This window comes from Pistacia vera, unplaced genomic scaffold, assembly GCF_008641045.1.
Source record: "Pistacia vera cultivar Batoury unplaced genomic scaffold, PisVer_v2 Contig133, whole genome shotgun sequence".
NCBI lineage: Eukaryota > Viridiplantae > Streptophyta > Magnoliopsida > Sapindales > Anacardiaceae > Pistacia > Pistacia vera.
In genome coordinates, this window is record NW_022195391.1 from 692,580 (window position 1) to 706,981 (window position 14,402).

General features: G+C 36.7%; 2 pseudogenes; one reads left to right on the top strand and one right to left on the bottom strand.

The window, feature by feature from the left end:
* Positions 1-1,174: 1,174 nt before the first annotated feature.
* On the bottom strand, positions 1,175-3,597 carry LOC116122265 (annotated as a pseudogene).
* A 1,431-nt stretch (positions 3,598-5,028) lies between these two features.
* LOC116122305 lies at positions 5,029-7,361 on the top strand (annotated as a pseudogene).
* The last annotated feature ends 7,041 nt before the right edge of the window (positions 7,362-14,402 follow it).

The following is a 14,402-nucleotide window of genomic DNA, read 5'->3' on the forward strand; positions in this document are numbered from 1 at the left end:
TCAAGACAACATGCACCAAAAGCGATTGGCTTACTGTTCTAATTCAGCAATATTGTGCAACTTTCTGCTTGCACTGGTTTGCAGAAGTTGTTACTTCAGCCAACAGCAATGTAAATGCTTATTTTATGTCTATGTTCAACAAACAAAAACTTCAGGGTGGACCATCCTTGACACAGTTCAAATCAAGATTCAAGAGTATCCACAGTTCAAATAGCATGCATATAACTAATAACTTGTTCAAATCAAGATTCAAGAGTATGCTCACGTGGGTCTGCTCAGTGGCTCAGTGCTCACGGTGGCGTCTCTTCAGGGTGGGTCTGTAGCGTCTGCTCAAGCCTCACATGGAGTCTGCTCATGCCTCACGGTGGCTTGACTGGAGAGTGTCTGTTGACTGTGAACGTGAAGCTCGACAGATCGAAGCTTGGAGAGAGACTCTGTTCACGGTGGGACAATGGCGTGACTCTGGTTGGTGCTGGGTTTGGCGAACGAAGAAGTAGCTCACAGTGGGATGGGTAATGGCGAACGACGATCGACGCAAACGAAGTGCAGAGATTTGAATCTTCAAATTTTCAATTTGGTGACTGGAGGCTGAGAGAGTGAAAGACGAATGTGGATGGTGCTGTGTTGAAGGCTTGTAGCGTGACTGCTTTTGTGAAAAAAAAAATTTTGCTTTTATATGTTAGGTAAAACCGGTTTTAAAAACCGGTTTCGGTTAACCGGTTTGCAATTTTTCAAACGAACCGGTTTTTCGGTTTTTTGAATTTACTAACCGAAAACCAAACCGGTTTGTAAAAAAACCTAATTTTCGGTTCGGTTTCGGTTCGGTTTTCGGATTCTTATCCCCCCCTAGATCAGATCATCGATGCATGGAAGTTGATAAAATGATGTACATGAATAACTAACTCAGGAACTTCACATTTCATAAAGGAAATATCATCCACCAAGTTAAGTATCAGGAAAGAGAAGGCACAATTGTTAACTGAACACTATCTCCAGAGTAGACAGTTTTCCGTAATAATCCAAACTTGGTGATACACTCTTTCCAGATTCATACAGACTCTTAATACATGTTACTCTGAAAATTCAACCCAGCACAGTCAACAACTAACAACACAAACATGACTTCAAATAAGTTTTTTCGGCCGACCCTCATGATTTTACTTGAATAGTGGAGTTACTTCATGTATTTTTGCAGGAATTCCGATGGAAGTCATTTCTGATAGTGTCTTGATGAAGCGCTTGGGAGTCTTGGTTTCACCAGCTTGGTTTCTTGAAGACCACATCATCATCCCACCTGAAACATCAAAGAACATGTAAGGCAATGGAAGACTAGAACGCATAAAACATTCAGACTTAATTAAAAACCGAGAAAGTAGATCTATATAGCTGCTAACCTTCTTTTAACATTAAACGAAGTTGGATTATTCAGCAATGGATTTCCTCGAAGAAGCTCTGCTTCCTTGACTTTAGCCTCTTTTCCCACTGCTGTTTTTCCTGCAAAAGCATGAAGTACATTTTTGTTTAATTAAAACTCAAGGTATAATAGCATATGAAGCTTCACATGCAGCTTAAGGCTCAGTGAATGGCCTCCAACAGCCAAAACGTTTGGAGCTTTAAAATGCCCAAGGGAAGAATGATATATATTTCACCTTCCGAAGCTTCTCTCTGCTCTTTCCTTCTTTATTGTTCAAGCTCAGCCAAAAGAGCTTCAGTGTCATCCTCATCATCGTCGTCGTCGTCGTCGCATCACTAGTAAAATAACATGAGAAATTAGTAAAAAAACATTTTGTACACTTCAGAAATTCATCACTCAAAAAACAAGCACAAAGTACTAAAACACTCAGATATAGTGCCGGTACATAAAGGAGGGAAAAGAAGACAAGTAAGAAAGGAATATTGACCAGAGAAACAACCTCTCATCCTCACTTTTTACTTCCACATCAGAATCATCAGCATCTACATTGCGTGGAATAACCCGGTCTTCATTCCCTCTTACTCCCTGCAGTCAGCAAACATAGTTAGTAAAGCACTTAAACAATTTATTCAATAGAAGCAGTCAGGTAAGTAGGCATATCACCTTCCAGAAGATGGCTACTCTTCCTGCGATCTCTGTCATCTGCAACAATGAGCATATTGATTAATAAGATATATTGCCAGCAAGTGCAAAAAAAAAGACAGTAAAAAATGAAGACAACCAGTTGGCAAAATAATCAAGATTTTAAAGCAATATACCAATATAACTTATCCTTTGATGAGAAATGCCTCCGTTCACGCTCTTCTAGCTCATCCCGAAGGTTCCTCTTCTGCAATTCATTCTGTTGTCTGTCCTCTTTTCTGAAAGAAACACATAACAATCAGAGAAGAGCTTCACAAATTGAACACAGCTATGACAAATATACAAACAACCCTATCCTTACATGTAAAATCAGAAGTGTTTCGACATTTTCTAGATCAATCTCACATATATACAATTTTGGCAAAGAAAATCATTTAAATACACACAGACTATTCAAGTACACTTCAACATATTACACCATACTCACTGGAAACATGTCACCCCCTACCAAATTCCTCTCCCTCTTCCTCTATAGGTATTTATCGCTATCTCATCCTAATTGTTCTGAACAATTTACAAAATCACTGGACAGGGTAGTTCTCATGGCAATTGTATACTATGCTACCTAAGCCATCATCTTCTTGCAATCATGTACCTTCAAAATAACTTTTCTTTCAAAAATTCTAAACAAAATTCTGGTTTGCATATCTCTATCAACAAACTAGGAATTATCCATTTAAACAAGCAAACAACACCAGTCTAAAAACGAGAAAACAATGAAAGACTGAAACACAGACCTCAGAATTTAAGCAATTACTTCTAGCAAACACAACCTCCAAATTTGGGGAGAAAAATAAAAACCATCATCAACAACTGCATAAAATGACCTAATATAACAATTGAATTAAGGTCATCATCTTACAATGCTGATATAGTAATCATATCATATACTACTAATTTTTTTCCATAATTTCTCATCCCCATCCAATATTTCAAACATCCTGAAACCATAACATCCTATATCCTAAAAATTCTCCTTAAATCAAATCAATACACACATCATTGCCACTTCATCAATTATATAGTTCATTATCCATATCGTTCAGTTTATATGAATTCCTTTTTTCAATAACAACTCATCCTCGTCCAGCAGTCCAAACAACCCGGTACCACTACCATCGCGTATCATAAATCAAATCAATACTATTATTTCTAATTTAACAATTAAACAAATATCATTCTAGAATACCAATCAGAATCACGTCCAACGATTAAACAACCTTTTTTTTTTTTTTTTTTTCCAAGTATGCTCATACTCATCAATTCCAAACATACCCAATTCCAACACGACACATATTGTGAATTTTTTTCTTAAAATCAAATCAACACATCCTGTTATTGCTATTACTCCCTGGGCTTTAAGTTTGTAGGAGCTGCAAGGTCCCTCGACGAGTATTTCTGAGACGGCCCGAAAATCCGGGTCCCACCCTGTTCGTTGCCTCCTTAGCCGGTGCCCAGGTTGGTCGAGCCGCGGTCGTCATTTCGTTTCGTTCACAATCGCTAGATTACTCTGCAGAGCCCAAAAAATACTTTTTAAGGAACAAAACAACATAGGTAAGAGATATTAAACGTTTATAACAATTGTAAACGAAAACTCATAAAAGAATTAGGGTTTTTACCTGTAATTTGATTGACGATTTTCTGGTTCTCTATCGAGTCGAAAAAGAGAAAAGAATGGTTGAAATCTTGCATATAAAGGAACCGGAGGGGTGAATAGTCGGATCCGATTTATTGGTCATGGGCTTCGGGCTGTTTGAGTTGATGGGCCCAATTTGTTAATAGTTGGGGCAATCGTTGAATTCAAGTATGGGGCCGGCCGGACCGGTCTATAACGAAATTGGTAAGATTACCGTATTGTTCGGAAAGAAGTCTTCATAAAACAGTATATTACTTTATTTACACATCTATTCAATCGGATTTACTATTTACACCGCATCAAGAGCGGTCATGATTCAATAGTCGAAAATTAGATGTTATCGGCTCAAATAGTTATTCTTGGCTCAATAATGTTATTGATCTTTTGATTGCATGTTAATTTTTTGAAATTTGATTTCCAATCAGAAATTTAGAGTGATGTAACTAAAAACAAAATATTAAGGGTCATTTAGTTCATTATTTTGATACTTTTTAAAATAATGTTTTGAAAAAAAAAGTAAAATTGGGTGGGTATTACATGTAAGATTTGGAAATTAACAAAAATACTCTCTATGTTTGTTTATTTACGGACACCTCTATAATAAAATATTTAAAATTAACAAAAACAACCCCAACTCACCCATTAAATACGAACAGCTAGCCACCACCGCTGGAGGGTGGCCGGAGTCATCATATCAGTGCACGACTAGCTAGATCTGACCAGTCGTGCACCGATATAGCATTTTCTGACCAGATACATGGTGGATCTAGTTGGAAAAGACCATATCTATGGCTAGATCTAGCCATTGACGGCTAGATATGGCCACATTTGATCGTCAACAACGGCCATATTGGCTACAGCGACGGCTAGATTTTTTATCGTAGATCTAGCCTTTTCCGGCCATATCCATCGTGGATCTGGCCGAAAAAGGTGGCCGAAAAAGACTAGATCGACGCACTACCAACCAGATCCAGCCGGTAGTGCACCATTATACCAGATTCCGATGGTAGAGGCGGAATCTAGCAAATGTGGGTTGCTGGAGTGTTTTTGTCAATTTCTAAAAAAAAATTATGTGGTATTTAGTTAAATTAACAAATTTATGAGGTTTAAAAAAATTGAATACAAATACAGGGGGTTTAAAAAGAGCTTAATAATATAGAATAATATTTTAAGAATAAAGAAATAAATATGTATTTTAGATAGAATAAGGAATAAAGTAATGAAAAATTGTGAAACAAACAGAGCCTAAATATTTTTTACTTTGGATTCAATTTTAATGTCAATATCATCTTCCAAAAACTTTACGTTTCTGTTGGTATTGATTTAAAATATTGTGGTACAAAGTCTTAGTTCTTATCCTAATACTCGATATCTCTACAACTAAAATATGCATATTATTTATTTATTAAAGGATATTATCACTGAGAATACACAAGTTTACTGAATTATCATCAAAGGACACAAGTTTCAAAAATATCAATCAGAGATCACTTAAGAAAACACCATGTCTGGTGACCTCAGGTGAGACTTGTATACATAGCCATGGCTCATGCTGGTCTTGCTTTCACTATTTTATTCTATACTTTATATGCAAGCTATTGCAAGAGTATCTTAGGCCAATTCAGTGGGCCATATTGTGCTCAATTCCACTGAGAGGTATTCAACAAGCCCTTGTTGCATTTTGGAGTGAGCCCTTGAAACTTGGCCTTACTGAGACTGTGCTTGCTATTCCTGTGCTATGTTTAAGGTTTTCATGGTACTCTTGTGGATATTAAGGATGTTTGCTTAAAGGTTTTTCTTAAAAGATCAAAAAGTAATCGTCTATGCGTAATCGGACTGGATTTTCGAAGTACTTAGGTGGCTGTGTCTTTGGTGTGTTTGTAATTGCTTATGAGAGGATTGTGTTTTGGATCATTGGTGATACTGGTTTGGGATTTTTGTTTAGTACTAGAAATGTCGATTCAACAATGTCGGCTGTTTCTTCATTTAGGTCTAATAGTTTAGGCGTAGTCCAGTTAGCGCATTTTTCACACGAGGCATACTGAAAAGGTTGGAAACCATTGTAGCAATTGGGTTGATTGTTGGTATGATTGTGGTGTTTTTGAGTGGAATGATATTTTTCTCTTATAAGATTGGTTTTGAAGGAAAAGATGCTGTGATTTCAATCAAATCACATGTTGAGGAGAGTAATTATGCCGAGAGAATGGGTGTTAAACATGGATGGAGGAGAACGATGTGCCGGAATGGTGGATAGATACACCACAGTTTATGAGACCGTGTCTGAGCAGATAGATAGCTTGGCGATGCAGTACAACTTGACTGAATTTGTTACGGGGATTAAGCATTTCGTGATAGCACCATCTGGTAATTCCTCAGGGAAATCAACAGCTTTGATGAGCCCCTCTCCATATGCTGAGAAACTTGTGAGTTTAAGGAAGAGGGTTAGGAATCGAGAATGGGGACAAATTTATACGAACTCAATGCTATTATTCAAGAATTGACAATCACTAGGGTGGATCTAGTTAGAAGGCAAGGGTTCGCTGCCCAAGGAGTGAATGTGTCACAGCGTTTATTTGCTAGTAGTGCATCAGTTTTAGGTGGTAGTGCGAAGCTTATGTTCTCATGGACATTCTCATATCTGGAGCTGCAGAGGTTTTCAATTTCGTGTCTCAGTTGTATTTTCTTGTGGGTTTTGTATTATTATTACGTCCGAATCTGGTGGAGTAACAGAACAAGTAAGTGTATGCTTCCGATTTCAAAGTCTGCAGGGTCAGAGTGTTGAAGTTATTGATAATGCTGTTTCCGGTGTTCTTTGGCCACAGCCGAAATTGCATTTTTTCAGGGATGTCTTACATGGCTATTGTTTAGACTGTACAAAATACACTGTATATGTCAACCATCCTTGCTTTGATCAACCCACTTTTCCCATCTTTCCATCTTGGTTTGCGACAATACCAGCTGCTGTCCAACTCCTGCTTGAAAGTAGATATATTCATGCCATCATCTTGTCTGTTATGCATCTTCTCCTTATGGAATATGGAGCATCTGAAATTCAGGAGGATATACCCGTTATAGCGCATACCTCACAGGACTCAGCATAATTGGTGGAATGACACTGTTTCCATCTGCATTGGAGGTAATTGATAAATATTTATGGTGTTTATGATCATGATTTCTCCCCAACTTTCCCTTCGAATATGCATCTTTTTTCGGTTTCAGCAATTTGAAGTATCGTTTTCCAAATGAATACTTAACACTCTGATTCACATCTTTCTAAGCATATCCCTATTCTGTGGACACAATCTCATTTGATTTTTTGATAGTTAGGAACAATCTGTGCTAATCAGTTTACATGGAACTATTGACGAATTGCTTGATCAGAAATGTAATTGCTGCTGGTTGGTTATTAGGTTTACTTATCTTCTCTAACATTCTGCAGGGAGCGATTATGGGCCGCTGATAACGACAGTTGTGATCGCACTGAAGGATTTGTATGCTGAATTTGTTCTAGGGGAACCAAAGAAAGGAACTAGGAGAATGCAGTTTGAGAGCCTGCTTTCTATTCATATTTATTTGCAACCATGTGGAGACCTCATGTACACTAGTTAGAGCTGCTTGGATCAAGCTACAGAAATGGTTGCTGATTAGTACATGATTCAAATTGTTGGCGATGCTTCTTCCTCAGCATGGTGTGCTTCATATAATTATTATTTTTTATGATATTTTTATTTATATCCATCAAGAGTATGGCTTCCTTTCCCCTTTTTTTGTAGAGTTTTGAGGGATAGACTGAAGTCAGAAGTGTGTTCAGTTTCAAATTGTAATTCATTTGTAAGATAAGAATATGTTAAGTCCCTTTTGGAACTATAGTTGTGATCCTTTCATGTATGCACTTTGTTTTATGTTTCAATTTGCATTGAGCACTGAGAAAGAACCACTGTTTTAAAACCCTCCTGTTTAACCGAGACTGGAACTTTATCGGATCGGTTAACATTCTTCCTATTCACCCAAAACTTTAGAATTTGGGTGATAATCGCAAACAATTGAAAGCCAAGATGTGGGTTTTGAAGAGAAAGTGTCAGTGAGTGCAAAGGTGTGGTGGAGTTGATTTCGATGAGTGAATCGATCAGAAATCGAAAAAACTAACGATGACAACAGTCGACTTTTGCCGACGATTGGTGAGGCTAATGAGGTGGGGTTAGGTGGGTTTTGTGGAGGAAGAGGGGAAGTATTTTTAAGGTGATGGAGGAGGGAGGGAGGGGGTTGTCGATGCTAGCGTCGGTGAGATCTGCCTAGAATGCCGACGCCCACGTCGATGAGATCAAACCAAATCAAATGATTTCGATCAAATCTTGGATAGATTTTCGGGGTAATGGGCTCCAGGGACGATTGGAATCGCATTGATGTGTCATCACCATCAACCATCGCCGGGGATTTGTATTGAGCGTGTTGTCATTTCGACAACTATAGGGACTTACTTGTAATTTTTTAGGGTGTATTTGGAATTTTAAAAGTTTGTCAACGATCAACCCAGGAACCCGGCAACTTTGCCGGGTTTCACCGCTTTTTAAAACATTGGAAAGATACTGCATGCCCTGAAATTGTTAAGATCAGATTAGGGGTGGGATAAACCGGTTAACCGAACCGGTTTATCCAAACCGAAAACAGAACCGGTTTTCGGTTTGGAGAAAACCAAACCGAAAACCGGACCGGTTTTCGGGAAAAACCGAATATAAACCGAACCGAATTTTGGTTCGGTTTCCGGTAACGGTTTTCAAATTACCTTTTAATCCATAAAATTCTTCAAGTTTTATTCAAGCCCTAAATTAAAATTTTTATTTTATATATAATGTCATATTATGTTTCTCTTTATTTTGTATTCTTTGTATGAAAAATACATAACATATTAAATTACTTATTGCGATACTGAATCCAGAATATGAAATAAAAACCTAAAGAATTCATTACACATCATTGAATAGTCAATATTCATTAATAAACTCAAATACAAATAATAAAATTACAAAGTAAAAAACTATATAACATACATCATCTGCATCCACAATGTTGGTGGTAATGAAGTTTCTTGTCCGCACTCCCGGATTTGGTAATGGCACACGAAGAAGATCATCATCTGCATATAACCGCTATAATGAAAATAATAGAACCATATGAACATTTAACATCCAAATGCTTCCACCGAAAGTCTAAAATCATAACACTCATAGCCCCCTTACGGCTACACTATCCATTTATCCACATTATCACATTTGCACTTCAATATCTATAAGATACCAAAACAACGCAAAATATGCACTCCATCCCAAACATTACGTCTTACACTCTCCATTTCTCACATTATCATATTTGCACTTCAAACAACTCAATACTCCACAAACAAAACCAAAAATAAATAAAGAAATCACCAACAATTGATTCTAATAAACCCATAAACTACCTTAAAGCAACCGGAAACAAAGAAACCAAAATTTCACATCAAAAAATAATTAAAGATAAAAACTAAAAATAGCAACTAATGTATAATTCAATTACTCAATTCAAAACCTCATTAATAAGTGTATAGTAGCAACTCTCCAAAAATTAAAATAAAACTAGCTGTGATAACTTTAATGATAATATACCTCATATATTGGAAATTTGGAATACCCTTCAATCATCAAGATGGGTTTATACTACTTTCCACTCCCGAAGAGAATACTCTGCACAAAGTTGGACAAACAAGTTAGCTAGAATCTAAATATGAATAAAATATATAATAAATTGAAAATTAACAAAAATGTCACCTGACTCAAGTCGAGTTAATTCTCCATGCTTTCCTCAATGTCAATGGAACACGTGTATTCCTAATCCAATCCTGTGTACAGATAAGAGTCTCTACCGTTTAGTGTAGGGGCTCACGAATGGATCAATACACACCCCCTGTACTAAAAACCGATTCAGATGCAACCGTTGAACAGGCATAGCAACAACATCTCGTGCTATATAGAGAGTACAACATATTTTGTTGAATTCGTTCTCCACCAATTCAAGGATCAAAAGTGTGCCGTTGTCACCTCACAATCATCGCTAAATACTTATCCAACTCCGTTCTATGTTGAACCGCTTTCTTTGCAGCCTTTTCTCCCTTATACATAACCCTTATGAAGTTCATTAGCAACATTTACATTATGCACACCAATGTTAATTGGGACTTGAGATTCTCTTTTGACTGCTCATTGTCATCCACTATAAGCAAACTATATTGCTCAATAAAGACAACAAGTTTCTTTCACTTTTTCATCAACTTGTCAGCTACAAAACATCATAGGCCTCATTAACAATCCAGTCCACATAATCCATTGTGCCTAGGATCCAGTACCTCTGCAATGAATAACATAATGTTGATATTATCAACATTTGACCAATACTTATCAAATTTCACTTTCATCATGTAGCATATTGTAAGGCAAGATCAGAACTTTTACCCACCATGTGAAATCTTCAACCAACGCCAAAAATCTCTCGCATATATGCATTACCAGTAACATAAGAGACCCAGAGACACGTAGAGTAGCATCGTAAATAGTTGCAAGAATGGTAACAAATAATAAGCCTACTCCCAATAGTACTCGTAGGAACCTCGAGACCTATCACCACTAGTAAGTTCATCGCATACTTGCTATCTTCCAATGCCAACAATCAAAAGCTTTCTGAAAATTTAATGCGCTTCCAACATCAAGTATGTAGAGTTCCACCGGGTTTTACATCAAAGAACCAATGACTTTTACTTGCAATTTTTTTTTCTCCACCGCCTTAAATCTCTGTAACCTTGCTGGAGAAAGACCTTACATACTTCAATGCTGAACGATTCTAAATATGGAGTCATCCATTTCCTTTAATCCCTCTTTCACAATTAAACTCAAAATATGTGCACAACATCTCATGTGTAGTAAAATCACCGTCATACACTTCCCTTCCAACTTGCTGTCTAGTCTTCAAATAGCTTACCCCAACACATTCGACTAGCATTATCTACTGTGATGTGAAACCTTTATAAATACCCCAATCAAGCAAACATCTCTCAACTGCCTGCCAATCATTTTATCCTTTAGACTAGTGATTGGACAGAAAATTTAAATTCTTTTTGTAGTTGCCAGTGATCATCAATGCAAAGCGCAGTAAGGCACATATAATTAAGGTTCGAATGCTGTCCAGTATCTCGTTGTCAGATAAACTCTGTGCGAAAACTTGCTGAAAAACTTCTTCAACTTTTGGCACTCTGCAATATATATTTCAGCAATCTTTAGTCACAGTTCTCCGACAAGGTATGAAATCTAGGTGGTCACCTTCATAAAGTTGCGGAAACCCTCACCGCTCCACAAACTAAAAGGTAGCTCATCAACAATGATCATTTTTGCATAGCTTTCTAATCAAAATCTGGATCATATTCCATGACACCAATGAAGATGTGTGGAGGAGGAGCAATGCCGCTTGAGAGAATCAAGTAATCCACTTCCTTGTTGAAAAATTAGGGTCTTCTGTTTCTTGTCTACCACATTGGAGGATACTTTTGCATCTATTAAGTGGTTACGTAGACAACTCGTACCACTCTAGCTGGACATGCTAGAACACTCCCACAATAACTACATGTCGCAGTCAAATCATCCTTGATCACAATCACCTCTTAACAAAGTGATCCCACACTTGAGAAACTATTCCTAGAACTTGTTGCCCTTGCACGTTGGGGGCTAAAGGAGCTGGGGGTGCCATGGAATTTGGAGTGGAGTTGGAGTTGGAGCTGGAGTTGGAGTTATACTTGTCGATGTCTCACCAGTATTGTCGCGGCCGATGACATCTACAATTCATTAAGTAAATATAACAGTAAGTAAAAGACATCATAAAATCATATTCTTTTATATTGACAGTAACTAATAATAAAAGAGAAAATTTAGGGTATGTAAACAAATTATAATCTTAAGAAATTTAGGGTATGTTATCAATGTTTGTGCCCAAATTATTATGTCATATATGCTAAAGATTTTATAAAAATCATTGGTGAATAAGCTAGGTATTTTATGCAAGTAATAAAACATCCACACTCTCCAAAATTACAGCATAGCAATATCACAATCTTAATTCTAAACATCTGAAAAGAATGTCAAAAAGCAGTCAAACACATTTTTATTATCTTAAACATGCACCATACACAATCAAAATGCAACCAAAAAGAGTTCTTTTCCAAGGGTAACTTTACCATCCAAAAATCATATGAAAAACAGAGAATTTCAATTGACTGCTTAGATTACGCAACTTTTTCATCACTAATCAATCATCATAATAAAGCCACTCTACACTTAACATTACACAACTTGACGATAATTAAAACTGTGTATGCATATATCTCTATCCTAATTACCTTTTATTGCCGCATAACATCAAACATCTGTGCTGACTACATCAATTAAAAATCTAGTCACAATAAGTTTATAATCACAAATAAATTCTCTAATTTGATGAATACTAAAAGGCAATTTCCATTGATTAACTTGTCTGGTATCAACCTAACTAATTTGTGATTACAGGCAGCTTTCAAGGCGAGTGCAGTCCAAATAAACTAAATTGCAGAAGTAAACGAACCAATCCTGCAGCTCTGAGATCTATTTATTAATTAAAAGTTTCTCAACTGTGAAATAATGTTGGGCTATACTTTAGGTCGTATAAACTGACGTGCAAGGATTAATCTTTACTACTTAAACTTCAATTGGTGGAATCTTTGGAATGGAACACTTGTGATGTTTAATCAAGCTAAGGCTATTGACTTTATAATAGTTTTTTTTTTGATTATCCCTTCTTCTTGCTTGTTTGCTTCTATTTGTGTGTATCAATTTTTGTTTGAACAAGCAAGATAGAGATAATAATTGTGTAAAATCAAAGACATCTATGAAGAGAAGAAAGAGACTGTATACATATACTTCAAGTTTCAAACTGCCTCAATCTCTTTGAAAATAATAAGCTAAAACTTGCACTGTAATGAAATATTTATTATTCAAGAAATGGATTCTATTGGATTAGTTATATAATATGAGTAGGGAAATGAGAATATATGTATATCTAGTACAGTAACCATCCCACAAGGTAAACGTCAAATACTCCATGGAAGTCTGATTGGACCGCTGTGACAGAGATGATATTATATTTTCTTAATTGTCTTAATTCATCGATTGACCCTATGTGGTACGCCCTGGCACAAGATTAAGGTCAAAAGCTCTAATCCCAGTTGAAGCGAACCAATAGATGCAAACTTAGGTCTAAATCAAAGTCACATTTCAAAGATATTTGTCATCTTCGTTATTCTGAAAACTATAACTTAGTTTTAACAGACGCACCAATTATTTTTAATCACGCATGCTTTATTCACGGGATGTCTCTTTTGACACTAAAAACATGATGTTTAACAACTTGTTACACTAAAAATTTAACTTTTACTTATAACTAATTCTAAGAAATTCAACTAAAAACAAAATGCATTCATACAAACTTAAATCAAGATAAACTGGAATTTCATTTTCATCTGTTTGTAAATCAAATACGTTAGCATTTCAACTTTACTTTTCTGGAAACTTATTCTTTCACTTTATTCTCACAGGGTTTTCACTTTCACACTAATGCGTGTCCTGCGATCATTCTTCAAACTAATTAATATTTGAATTTATTCTCTCTTGCTTTTTCTCAGGGTTTTCCTAAGATTTCACTACTATATTCACAATTCTCCTAGAGCTCTCTTGAACTTCTGTTCTTAATTTTTATTAAATGCCTATGTTGTGCTTAGTAAGCCCCATTGTATTTACATTTCATGAACTATATCACATGATGAATATACGTATCCAAAAGCAATATGACATTCCAAGACAACATGCACCAAAAGCAGATTGGTTACTGTTCTAATTCAGCAGCATATTGTGCAACTTTTTGCTTGCACTGGTTTGCAGAAGTTGTTACTTCAGCCAACATGCAATGTAAAGCTTATTTTATGTCTATGTTCAACAAACAAAAACTTCAGGGTGGGACCATCGCTTGACAACAGTTCAAATAAGATTCAAGAGTATCACAGTTCAAATAGCATGGCTATAACTAAATAACTTGTTCAAATCAAGATCAAGAGTATGCTCACAGTGGGTCTGCTCAGTGGTCAGTGCTCACGGTGGGTCTCTTCAGGGTGGGTCTGTGTAGTCGTGCTCAAGCCTACGATGGAGTCTGCTCATGCCTCACCGGGCTGACTGGAGAGTGATCTGTTGACTGTGAAAGTGAGCTCGAAGATCGAAGCTTGGGAGAAGACTCTGTTCACGGGGGGACAATGGCGTGACTCTGTGGAGGCTGGTGGGGCGGCGACGAAGAAGTCTCACAGTGTGGATGGGTAATGGCGAACGACGATCGACGCACAACGAAGTGCAGAGATTTGAATCTTCAAATTTTCAGATTTGGTGACTGGGGTGAGAGAGTGAAAGACGAATGTGGATGGTGCTGTTTGAAGGCTTGTAGCGTGACTGCGTGTGTGAAAAAAAAAAATTTTGTTTATATGTAGGGTAAAAACGGTTTAAAAAACCGGTTTTCGGTTAACCGGTTTGCAATTTTTCAAACCGAAACGGTTTT